Source organism: Miscanthus floridulus, chromosome 7, assembly GCF_019320115.1.
Source record: "Miscanthus floridulus cultivar M001 chromosome 7, ASM1932011v1, whole genome shotgun sequence".
Lineage (NCBI taxonomy): Eukaryota > Viridiplantae > Streptophyta > Magnoliopsida > Poales > Poaceae > Miscanthus > Miscanthus floridulus.
Window position 1 is genome coordinate 112,235,003 of NC_089586.1, and position 12,110 is coordinate 112,247,112.

The 12,110-nt window shown below is 45.0% G+C and overlaps 1 pseudogene; it reads right to left on the reverse strand.

Moving 5' to 3' along the window:
• Nucleotides 1-442: 442 nt before the first annotated feature.
• LOC136466076 (glutathione S-transferase T3-like) lies at nt 443-2,217 on the reverse strand (annotated as a pseudogene).
• Nucleotides 2,218-12,110: the final 9,893 nt, after the last annotated feature.

The window sequence follows — 12,110 nt, forward strand, 5'->3', positions numbered from 1 at the left end:
GACCTATTCCCGGCGCTTGAAACTTTCCACGGACCTATTCCTTCAGACTCGTCCGTAGCAACGTCCTGGGGGCTCTGTTCCTTCGCATGAATAGAAGACTCCGTGTGTTCTGGGCTCCTGGCGGTAACATCGCCATTGCGTACGTCACCAGCATGAGACGCTGATCTTGGTGGCGACAGACTGCTGCTACCCTGTAGGTGTTCCGACCCATCATCGCGTATGTTGCTTTGCTTGATATCAGATGAGTAGATACATTGTTCATACATCAACATATATATGTGATGGTGCAAACGTCAAAAGCAACTCCTTTACAGAATAATATAGATAACAAGGTTCATGCAAGAACATTAATCAATCCGATATGATGTGAACTAAAATGTTTTAGAAAATTAGACATGTCTCACACTATGCCCAAATCTAAAAATTGAAGATCATGGTACTACTAATTTTCAAGCCGTCTTGCAAGTATTTTGTTTTGTTGATCGTCATAGAACTATTGTTGTCTTGTTGACATGGTGCTCATATCAATATTCATAATTCTTTTTTCTTCTCGATCCCGCTCGAAATCAAATTTTTCTTTGTCAAGTTTTATCCTTTCTTCCCACAAGGCAAGGGCTTTTTGGCACATCTCTTGTTTCTTCAACTTCCTCTCCTCTTTCTTCAACTCCTTCTCAGCATCCACCTCTTTTTTCTTTGCTAATAAATAATCCAAAGCTTCAATGCTCGAATGTTGCTTTAATTTCTGCTTTTCCTTCTTAGTCCCTGTAGGCCTCTCCACTGTGGTTATTGTGGTTTGAGTCTCAGCTACAGTACCAGTGATAGGGTCTGGTGCATCAGTAGCAGGAGTTGAACTGGCAGTGGTCTTTTGCTTTTTGCTGAATGGTTTCTGAGGTCCAATTGGTCGGCGCCTATTCGTCCACTTCGAGTGGTCTCTGAGTTTTTTCTAGCAATGTATGTACCGGAAAGTCCCGTGCAATGGGTCGTCATTCTTGTACATAGTTAACGCGTTTGCTTGCTGCAATGGGAAACAAAGATGACACATGAGATTCTGCAAAAACATATAGGGAATTAGCATGTGAAGGTAGATCATCTAACCTTGTCATCAACAAATGCACCACTCTGATTTCGGGCCTCTACCTTCAAAACACAGCCGGCAAATATGTTGCACTCATGTAGTATACTAGACCACCGACTCATTAGAGAGCTTTGTGTGTAATCAGATTCAAAATCCTTGTGTGATCTTGTATTCTTTTCCAATTGGTATCTTTTGATTGATTGACTCCTCTCGCAGGATCAAAACTCACATTTAATCATGCTGACACCAACATCTCGTCCGCTTTAACAGTGAAATTTTTGGACCTCTTTTTAATTCCTTTGACCGCAGCAGGGACCTCATCGCGCGGTTGCATTTCATTATGAGGTGGGATATTGTTAGACACTACACCTAGATTGAAACCTTCCATAAGCATGTCGGTCAAAGGTCTTCTTGAATCCATTTCAGCTGTAAAAACAAAACACAATGAACTGAACAAGGAACAAAACACAAGGTGCAGATGTCGTAAAAATTATTGCCTAATAATTTTCTGCAGACTGAGAGGGTGTGCTTGCCCAGATATACTACAAATTATAGCCTAATAATTTTCTACAGAATGAGAAGGTGTGATTGCCCAGATGTACTACAAATTATAGCCTAATAATTTTCTGTAGTCCGAGAAGGTGTGCGACCAGATCGTATATTTTTGCCTGACTCTTTTGTAAACAAGCAATTTAATATATTGTGTAAAAAACAGTCATAAGGAATTTTTTCTTCTCATGCACTGCCAATTAGATGAGTGATCACAAAGACGTTGTACTACTATGTGAAAATTGCAAACATTTTTCAGTTGAACAGATGCACTTTAGCTCTAATTCCTTACTAATGACAGAACGATTTAGAACGTTTAGCTGATGAACTCATGATTTCAACACAGACTGCAAACTTGACTCACCAGAGCACACGTAGAGGAATGGATTCGATGCAGCAGCAGCCCTGTTGGGTGGAAGGACTCGTCGTTGCTGGCTTGCTTGCATCGCATTCTCCAACCAAGGCAACACCGGTGAGTCCTGCTCCTCCCATCTGCCTGACGCCGGAGCAATGAGGAGTGAATATAGGGCAGCGCAGTTGGGATCTCCCCGGCGCACATACGGCGGAATCTCTCCATGAGGATGCTGCGACATCATGACGAAGAGGAAAAGGCTGATTCCGAGGGGAAGCAAACAGCAGCTCCGGCGGTTAATGGGGCGGCGGCGGCGGCAGGGGAGGGGAGGAGGCGATGGACGACTGGGAACCGAATCAAGCAGGCCGGGCCTGTGATCCCCACGATTGGAAAGTGGCTGCGGGGGGAGGGGAGGAGGCGATGGAGCTGAGGACCGAATCGAGCACAAGCGCGGGAAGGATTGCACGTGCGATGGGAAAGTTCAGCATGAGCGTGGGAAGGATTGCGCGCGCGGGCAGGCACCATGTGTCACACCCAATTTTAAGGATAAAATTGAATGCACAAAACTCGTGTGTGCCCAGGAATCAATCACACACACAAGCTGACAAATCACAATAGTATCATCACGGTGTCTCATACATCAGAGTTATAATAAAACTTAGTCTTATACATCACAGCGGAATAATAAAAAGATAATAAACTCTCGTGGCCGTCATCACAGGGAAGGTCAACTGGTTGACCACAAGCCTAATAATCCTCCGGGAAATCCTCATATCCGTTGTCATCTGTTACCCATCCGGGATTTTTATCCAAGTAAAGAAAATAAACAAGTGTAAGTACATTCCGTACTTAGCAAGCTAACATGGGGTTATGAAGCTCAAAAAGGACAGACTCTGGTTTACTGCAGTTAGCATTTTTAATAGGTCAAACTTTTATTCTCAAGTATTATCAATTTATGCTTAAGCTCCCATTTAATTCCCAAAAAAACATATATCAAGGTCAGGTTTACCATTTTTCATTATAGAACAACTTAAATGATCATCATCAAGTAACCAGTTATTCTGTGAGTTTTTCGGGCCGCTCGTATTCGTGAGCACGGCTGTTATAACAGTTTGTTACCCTCTGCAGAGGTGGTGCACATTCACCGCGAGTCGTGATCCCCCTTATGCCCGGGTTAATTACTCCCATGTCACTTCCAAGGTGAGCGGGCAGGGTACACTATGAAGCCATTTCATAGGTTTCCCTAACAAGTTAGGGCCGCTAGGTTTCCTTGGCAGGCAGATGTAGGGACCCCCCTTTCCTATGGCACAAATCCATCGCGGCTATACTCATAGGAACAGAGGCAGCCCTATACCCAAAGTGGCAAGCCCCATTTGCGCCAAAAAGGTAACCTCTAACCAGCTAGGAAAGGTCCTATTACTGAGCTAAAGTCAGAGCCATATGACTCTCCTGGTTGCACTGTCAGTCCCAGCTTTTGCCGACAGATAAGTCCTTATGGAGGGCCGGGGGCAACATGAACAAAGGTCATTTGCACTTTCGCCCTATGGAACAGTTGTTATAATTCAGGTTACTCTCTTTGTTCCATAGTATCATTCATCGATATGTATATCAAGTTCAGTTAGAGCACTAGCAATCTACCCATATGCATTTAACCCTTAGGAGACAAAGAACAGGATAACAATCACTAGGATGTCCTTACGGGTATCAAAATTAGACACATGCAAATGAGTAATTGATTAGAGTGAAATAGGACATCAAGGAAGGCCCATGTTATACTTGCCTTGGTTCACAAACTCGTGCTGGTCCTGCTGGTCGTCGAAGAGTTCTTGGTCTCCAACGTTTTCCTCACCGTCTGAACGCGACCAACACGGCAACATATAACATTCCAGTAGCATTCATACAAAGCAAACATTCCTATCATTAGAACAGTACACCAACAGTATTGAAATCAAGATAAAATGTCTGTAAAACTAATCTACGTTTCGCTACGATCACGTCAACGCGAAGTTCACAAAAAACGGAGCTAAAATGCGAAAGTTATGAGTAAAATGGGTTTTCCTATAGCCCTATATTTAATTAATTCTAATCATGAAATTAAAAAGTTCCAAACTTGACTAACAGTAGCTCCAACATGTAGCTTATGAAATTACAAAGCTAACGCGATTTGAATGGATCAATTCGGAGTTAAAACGACAATTCTATAAGCGAAACAGTTCGAATGGCATTTCTGTAAATACTGAAAGCGTACTTTAGACTAAACCAGTGAACTATACGTTTTCAAAACGAGAATGCGTACTCGAGGAAATACGCTAAGGACGGCGGGTTCTATTACGCAAAAACAGGAGGGCTCTTTAGCAATTTGACCCACGAAGGGGTATCGGCCAACGATGGCCGTTGGATTAGAAACGGACGGTCAGCAACGGATCTGGGGAGAGAGAAGAAAGGGGTGGCCGGCCGGAACAGTGACTCCGGTGAGGCTAGCCATGGCCGGCAGCAAAGAGCATGCCGGTGAGCTCGGTTAGGGGGGCTAGGGTCCGCCAAACGGGGAACCAAGGGCACCCGAGAGCTCGGGGGGAGAAGAGGGTCGCGCACAGGTCGAGAAGATGACCGAAGGGGAAGGCCGGGGCGGCGGCGCCATGGCCGGCGGCCAAAGCTCGCGGACGCTTGCGAATAGGGCCCCAAACGGCCACGAAATACCAAATCGAAGGCATAGGGGGAAGGAGGGAAGCATGGCGGAGCTCACCGCGACTTCAAACGGGGACGAGCGCAACTCGGGGACGGCGTTCCGCAGACGGCGAGGACGGTGGTCGGCGGGGCTCCTCCGTGCGGTAGTTGCGGCTAGGACGAGGCGAAAATGGAGCGGGGAGCGAGAGAGGGACGCGCGGGAGGGGCTCGGCTCTTAAAAAGAGGCTGAGGAGCGGGCGACGCGCCCACGATGCGCGAGGAGCGGGCGCGGTTGCGGCTCGACCGCCGCTGCGGTTGCGGGTCGCGCGGGAGGAAGGTGGGGGGAAGAGCTGACCAGCGGGCCCGGCTGGCAGCGGCTGTGAGCGAAGGAGGTGCGCCAGTTGGGCTGGCGCGGCTCGCTGGGCCGGGCGGCCGAGGCGCGTGGCGGTTGCACCAGGGAGAAGGGGAGCTGGGCCGGCGGGTCTTGCTGGGCCGGGCAACGCGCGCGGCTGGGCCAACGGTGCCGGGCCGAGCGGGGAAAGGGGAGAGAGGAGGGTGAACGGGCCGCGGGAAAAAGGCTATGCAGGCCGAAACCGAGGGGGGAAAGGAGATATTCATTTTCCTTTTTATTTTCCAACAAATTTTCCCAAAAGTATTTTCAAATTATTTTTGAACTCATTTGAATACTAATTTAAGAACAATCATCACATAAGTAAATAATGCAGCAGCATGTATGCATCCACAAGTTTCAAATCTTATAATTGATTTTAATTCACCAAAAATTATTAATTTCCTATAATTGAATGCACAGTTAATATCATAATAAATCAAATTTTACTTATTTTAAAAAAATGAAAAAGTTTGGGTGTTACAAATCTACCCCCCTTAAGATGAATCTCGTCCTCAAGATTCGTGTGATTGCTTACTCAAACAGTTGGGGATAAATCTTTCTCAGATCCTCTTCTCTTTCCCAAGTAGCCTCATCCTCTGTATAACGATTCCACTGTACCTTGCACATCTTTACTGTTCGGCTTCTCGTAACTCTTTCGGCAGTTTCCAAAATCTTTATCGGGTACTCTTCATAAGTAAGATCTTCCTTGACAACAAGTTCTTCCAAAGGAATTTGTTCTTCAGGTACCCTTAGACACTTTTTCAACTGGGAGACATGGAACACGTCGTGCACACCGGACAAGCTCTCAGGCAATTCCAACTGATAAGCTACTTCTCCATGTCTCTCTAGGATCTTAAAAGGTCCTATATACCTTGGTGCTAATTTTCCCTTCATATTGAATCTTCTCACACTTCTCATTGGTGACACTTTCAGGTACACATAATCACCAATCTCGAAAGCCAGCTCTCTTCTGCGAGTATCAGCGTAACTCTTCTGTCGAGACTGAGCTACTCTCAAATTGTCTCTAATCATTCTCACTTGTTCTTCCACGTCTCTAAGGACATCGGGACCAAACACTTGGGTTTCTCCAGTCTGATTCCAGAACAAGGGCGTTCTACACTTACGTCCATACAACGCCTCGAAAGGTGCCATCTTGAGGCTCTTTTGATAACTGTTGTTGTATGAGAACTCTGCGTAAGGTAGACTCTTATCCCAACTATCACCATACTGAAGTGCACAGGCTCTCAACATATCTTCCAAAATCTGGTTGATCCTTTCAGTCTGTCCATCAGTTTGCGGGTGGTAAGCAGAACTGAAATTCAACTTTGTTCCCAAAGATCTATGTACTTTATGCCAGAATTGTGATGTAAATTGGGTGCCTCTATCCGACACAATTTTCTTGGGAACACCATGTAAGCACACTATTCGTTCCATGTATAACTCTGCTAACCTTGCACCATTATAAGTAGTCTTGACTGGTAAAAAGTGAGCGACCTTGGTGAGTCGATCCACTATTACCCATATTGAATCATAACCTCTTTGAGTGCGGGGTAATCCTACAATAAAATCCATGCCAACTTCTTCCCATTTCCATTCAGGGATCTTCATTGGTTGTAGTAACCCTGCAGGTCTTTGATGCTCAGCTTTCACTCTTTGACAAGTGTCACACAAAGCCACATATTCTGCCACATCTCTCTTCAAACCATACCACCAATACTTTTCTTTGAGATCCAAGTACATCTTGGTACTTCCGGGATGTATAGAATAAGCAGACTCATGGGCCTCTTGTAGAATTGCTTCTCGGATAGCTTTCACTTCTGGTACACATATCCTTTTCCCGAACCAAAGAGTTCCATTCTCATCCATTCTGAATCCGGGTGCCTTTCCAAGCACTACATTCTCTGCTATCTCTTTAAGTTTTTCATCCTCCAATTGACCTTTGCGTATCTCCTGTTCCAATGTAGGCTCTATCACCAATTCCATGGCATTAGTGACCAGGCTCAAGTTGAGATACTCCATTTTAGCACACAACTCTGCTGACATAGATGTTGTCTGAATTCCATTGGCATAGCTCTTTCTGCTAAGTGCATCAGCTATGACGTTTGCCTTTCCCGGGTGATAATGCACTTCCAAATCATAGTCTTTAATCAATTCCAACCAATGACGTTGTCTTAGATTCAGATCTGATTGGGTGAAGATATACTTCAAACTCTTATGATCAGTATAGATATCACTCTTATGTCCAATCAGATAATGTCTCCAGATCTTCAAAACATGAACCACAGCTGCCAATTCCAGGTCATGAGTAGGATAATTCAACTCATGCTTCCTTAGTTGTCTGGATGCATATGCAACCACTCTTCCTTCTTGCATAAGCACACATCCAAGACCCAAACGGGATGCATCACAATATATAGAGAAGTTCTTGTTTAAATCGGGCAAAATTAATACTGGAGCTGTAGTTAATCTCTTCTTTAGCTCTTCAAAGTTTGCCTGGCATTTATCTGACCACACATACTTAGCATTCTTTTCCAACAAAGTTGTCATAGGCTTGGCTAGCTTGGAAAAGCCTTCAATGAACCTTCGGTAATAACCAGCCAATCCCAAAAAGCTATGAATCTCACTTACAGTAGTTGGTGGTTTCCAATTCAGTACATCTTGCACTTTGCCTGGATCCACTGCTATACCACCATTGGAGACAACATGACCCAGAAAAGAGACTTCCTTTAACCAAAACTCACACTTGCTCCGCTTAGCGTACAACTTATGCTCTCTAAGCTTTTGCAAGACCATCCTTATGTGTTCCGCATGTTCTTCTTCAGTCTTGGAGAATATTAGTATGTCATCTATGAATACTACCACAAATTTATCCAGAAACTCCATGAACACCTTATTCATCAAATACATGAAGTATGCAGGTGCATTGGTCAATCCAAAAGACATAACGGTGTACTCATATAATCCATACCGTGTAGTGAATGTTGTCTTGGGTATATCGGAGTTCCGAATCTTAAGCTGATGATAACCAGATCGGAGATCAATCTTGGAGAATACATGAGCTTCTCTCAACTGATCAAACAAATTATCTATCCTAGGCAAAGGGTATTTATTCTTGATGGTAACCTCATTAAGTGAGCGGTAATCCACACACATCCATTGACTACCATCCTTCTTATCCACAAAGATCACAGGTGCCCCCCACGGGGAAGAACTGGGGCGTATGAAACCTTTTTCTTGCAACTCTTTTAGTTGTTACTTAAGCTCTTCTAATTCATTAACTCCCATTCTATATGGATGTTTAGCTATTGGTGCAGTTCCAGGTAATAATTCAATAATGAATTCAATGTCTCGGTCAGGTGGCATACCTGGCAAGTCATCGGGGAAGACATCTGGAAATTCCTCCACGACACGATCTTGTTCATTGATTTCACCATCTAGCTGATTCACTGTGGCTGTAGGCTGAGCTTGCACTACTACTTCTACATAGATTCTATCCCCATTGAGTGATGTCACAACCACAGATTTCTCCTGACACTGAATCACTGCCCGGTGTTGTTTCATCCAATCCATTCCCAGGATAAGGTCAATTCCCGCTGTTCTCAACACAATAGGCTTCACCTTGAAGTCTACCCCCCTTAAGGAAATGCTAGTTGAGGGGCTCCAATAAGAAGCAGGCATACTACCTCTCGGGGAATTCACTAGTATTGGGTTTTTCATGGCACACAAAGGTATGCTATTCATTCTAACAAAAGCTTAAGAGATAAAAGAATGCGAAGCACCAGAATCAAAAAGTACGGTAGCAGAAATAGAGTTGACACTGAACATACCCAACATGACCTCAGGCGTCTCCTGAGCTGCATCAGATGACACATAGTTCACCTTCGCTGTGAGAGGTGGTCGGGCGTTGAACTTCTGATTGTTGGCCTGGTTCTGAGGTGCTTGCTGGTTCTGCTTCTTAGGACACTGATGAGCATAGTGACCTACTTCTCCACATCGGTAACAGGCATTGGGATTGTTGGGTGCACCACTCTTCACAGGAGCATTGTTAGTCACTCCCTGGCGTGTTGCAGGATTGCTAGTCTGTTGCGGGGGACGCTGATTTCCAAACTGTTGCTGATACTGAGGGCGTTGTTGGAACTGGTTCTGCTGAGGATATTGGCCACGGTTTCCCTGATGAGTTGGTCCTTGATTCCTCTGCTAGAAACCTTGCTGGGGATAAGCACGTGGGCGAGTGTTGCTTCCAGAAGCTTGCCCTTGGAGCCTTCTCTTCTTAGCTTCCATCTCCTTGCGCTTATCATCAATCACGATTGCGCAATTCACCAAAGACTGGAAGTTAGGATAAGTATTAGACATCAGCTGGAGCTGCAGTCCATCATAGAGTCCCTTGAGGAAACGGCGTTGTTTATCCTTGTCATCTGCCACATCATTAGGAGTGTAGCAAGATAGTTGTGCGAACTTGTCCCGATATTCTGCCACAGTCATTGATCCTTGCTTGAGAGATGTGAATTCTTCCTGCTTCAGTTCCACTAGTCCATCAGGAATATGGTATGATCGGAAACTGTCCTTAAATTCCTGCCAAGTGATATCAGGGGCGTTGTTGGGACGTCCAAACTGGAATGATTCCCACCAATCCTGAGTAGCTCCTTAGAGTTGTCCGGAAGCGTACAACACCTTCTCCAGGTCGTTGCATTGTGCTATGTTCAGTTGTTTCTCCACAGCACGCAACCAATCATCGGCCTCCATAGGGTCTGTGGCATGTGTGAACACTGGTGGATGACCTTTCATAAACTCTCCACGCTTATCTCTAACCTGGACAGGCGGTGGACCTCTTGCAGTTTCATTGTCCAAGCGCTGCATCATAGCTTCCATCAGCTGCGCTTGCATTCCCAATATCTGCTCCATGGTCACAGGTGGCGGTGGTGGATTCATAAGAGCATCACGCCCACGACCACGACCTCTGCCTCTTCCTCCTCTTGCGGCCATCTGTTTTCCAACAAATGTGCAAAATTTAGAGATTTTTCCAATTATAGAGAGCTTACAAAAGATAAGAAACCATGCTGAAAATTTTCTGGGCAAGATACAATTTCAGCAGTTCAGTAAAACTGTTATAACTCAAGTTTTCGAGTTCCAACAGAGGTGCACCAAGATTAGTTAGAAAGCTTAGGACATCAGCTACAACTTTCATTTAGACCACTTTTACAGATTCGAAATCGCACATAGTCAAAAATAGAGCTAAACCGAAACTGTTCTGAGTTCCAGACAGCGCAGGAACATCAACTTGTGCCAATTAGATCTCCCAAACCTGAATAGCTATTGACGTGATTCCAAAGACACTTGAAAGATACAGAGGTCTAGTTATCTCCACAAAAATTTCAGAATTTTTATCATCCCAGATTTCGATTTACCAGATAAAGAACACAGGCTGCTCCAGAAATCAGCACAGCAGAGATAAGATAAAATGATACTTCTGCATTAAGATTTCATTCTAAATTTAAAGTTCCAATCTAAGGAAGTTGTGGACATGCCCACAAACTTCCAACAATCAAGCAAAATACCAAATCAACCAAGTTCACAAATCAAACATCTAATCAACCAAGTTCACAAGACCAACAAGACTAAATAAGGACACGAACTAACAACATGATAATCTAGATCAAGGCACCTAACACCTATGGAGCGGTGTCAATCATGGTGAATGAACGGTGCTTCTTCTTGTAGATGGAAGGCTGTCCCAGTTGTGCTCGAAGTTCATCCACTTGTTTCTACAGACGTCTCTGCGCCCTCTGAGATGCACGCAGTTCTCCTTTGACCTCATCATCCACTCCCTGCATAGCGTGGACATGCTGCACCGTTGCCTCCAGAGTCGGATCATTCTCTGGTGGAGCCAAAACCTGCCAAACACCCTCATGATCATTTTGAGGAAGGAACCTGAAGTGATCCTCCCTCATGGCCTCGAAGCGACGACCATGGTAGTGGATGTAGGCATTCTGTGCTGCATCCTCCATGCCATCTAAAGCATGGGCTCTCCTGGCAGGGGCACTGTGGACAGTCTCCACCTCATGTCCATTGATGATATCATTCCATGCAGTGACCACCAGCTCTACCTTCTAGTAGGTAGCCTCCAGTGGGTGCTTGTACTCGGCGCAGTGGTAGTTGATGGAGGCGTGCAAGTCGGGGAAGTAGTCGTCCAGCACGTGGGTGAGGAGAGTGTGGTAGTAGGCTGTCTCTGGAGCTGGCTTGAAGTAGTACTTGCACTTCCAGCCAATCTCATCGTCCTCCACGGGGGCAGCTGGGGAGGGTGCAGGTGTAGGGGAAGTAGCCATCGACTCCTCAGGTGTAGCTACCACAGGGTAGACGGGCACGGCGACTGGTGTAGGAGTAGGTGTAGGCGTCGGTGTAGCCATCTCCTCGTCGTCGGAGATGATCACAATCTCCCTCTCCGCCGGTGGGGCACGCGGGGTGAACATGGCACGATAACTGGCGGTGCTGAGTCGAGCAGTCTTCAGATTATGAGACATCTATAGATTTAAAGTGGGATAGAAATTAGAATCAACAATTTTAAATAATAGATTAAGGTATGAAAAGCATAAATGTTTTAATAAAATAACAAGAATAAGTCAGTAAGCAAGAATCCAGAGGAGCAAAGCTGCTAAAACGACCATTTTCTAACTAGGCTTGCGTCCTACAGTCAACACGGCTTTGATACCAATTTGTCACACCCAATTTTAAGGATAAAATTGAATGCACAAAACTCGTGTGTGCCCAGGAATCAATCACACACACAAGCTGACAAATCACAATAGTATCATCATGGTGTCTCATACATCAGAGTTATAATAAAACTTAGTCTTATACATCACAGCGGAATAATAAAAAGATAATAAACTCTCGTGGCCGTCATCACAGGGAAGGTCAACTGGTTGACCACAAGCCTAATAATCCTCCGGGAAATCCTCATACCCGTTGTCATCTGTTACCCATACGGGATTTTTATCCAAGTAAAGAAAATAAACAAGTGTAAGTACATTCCATACTTAGCAAGCTAACATGGGGTTATGAAGCTCAAAAAGGATAGACTC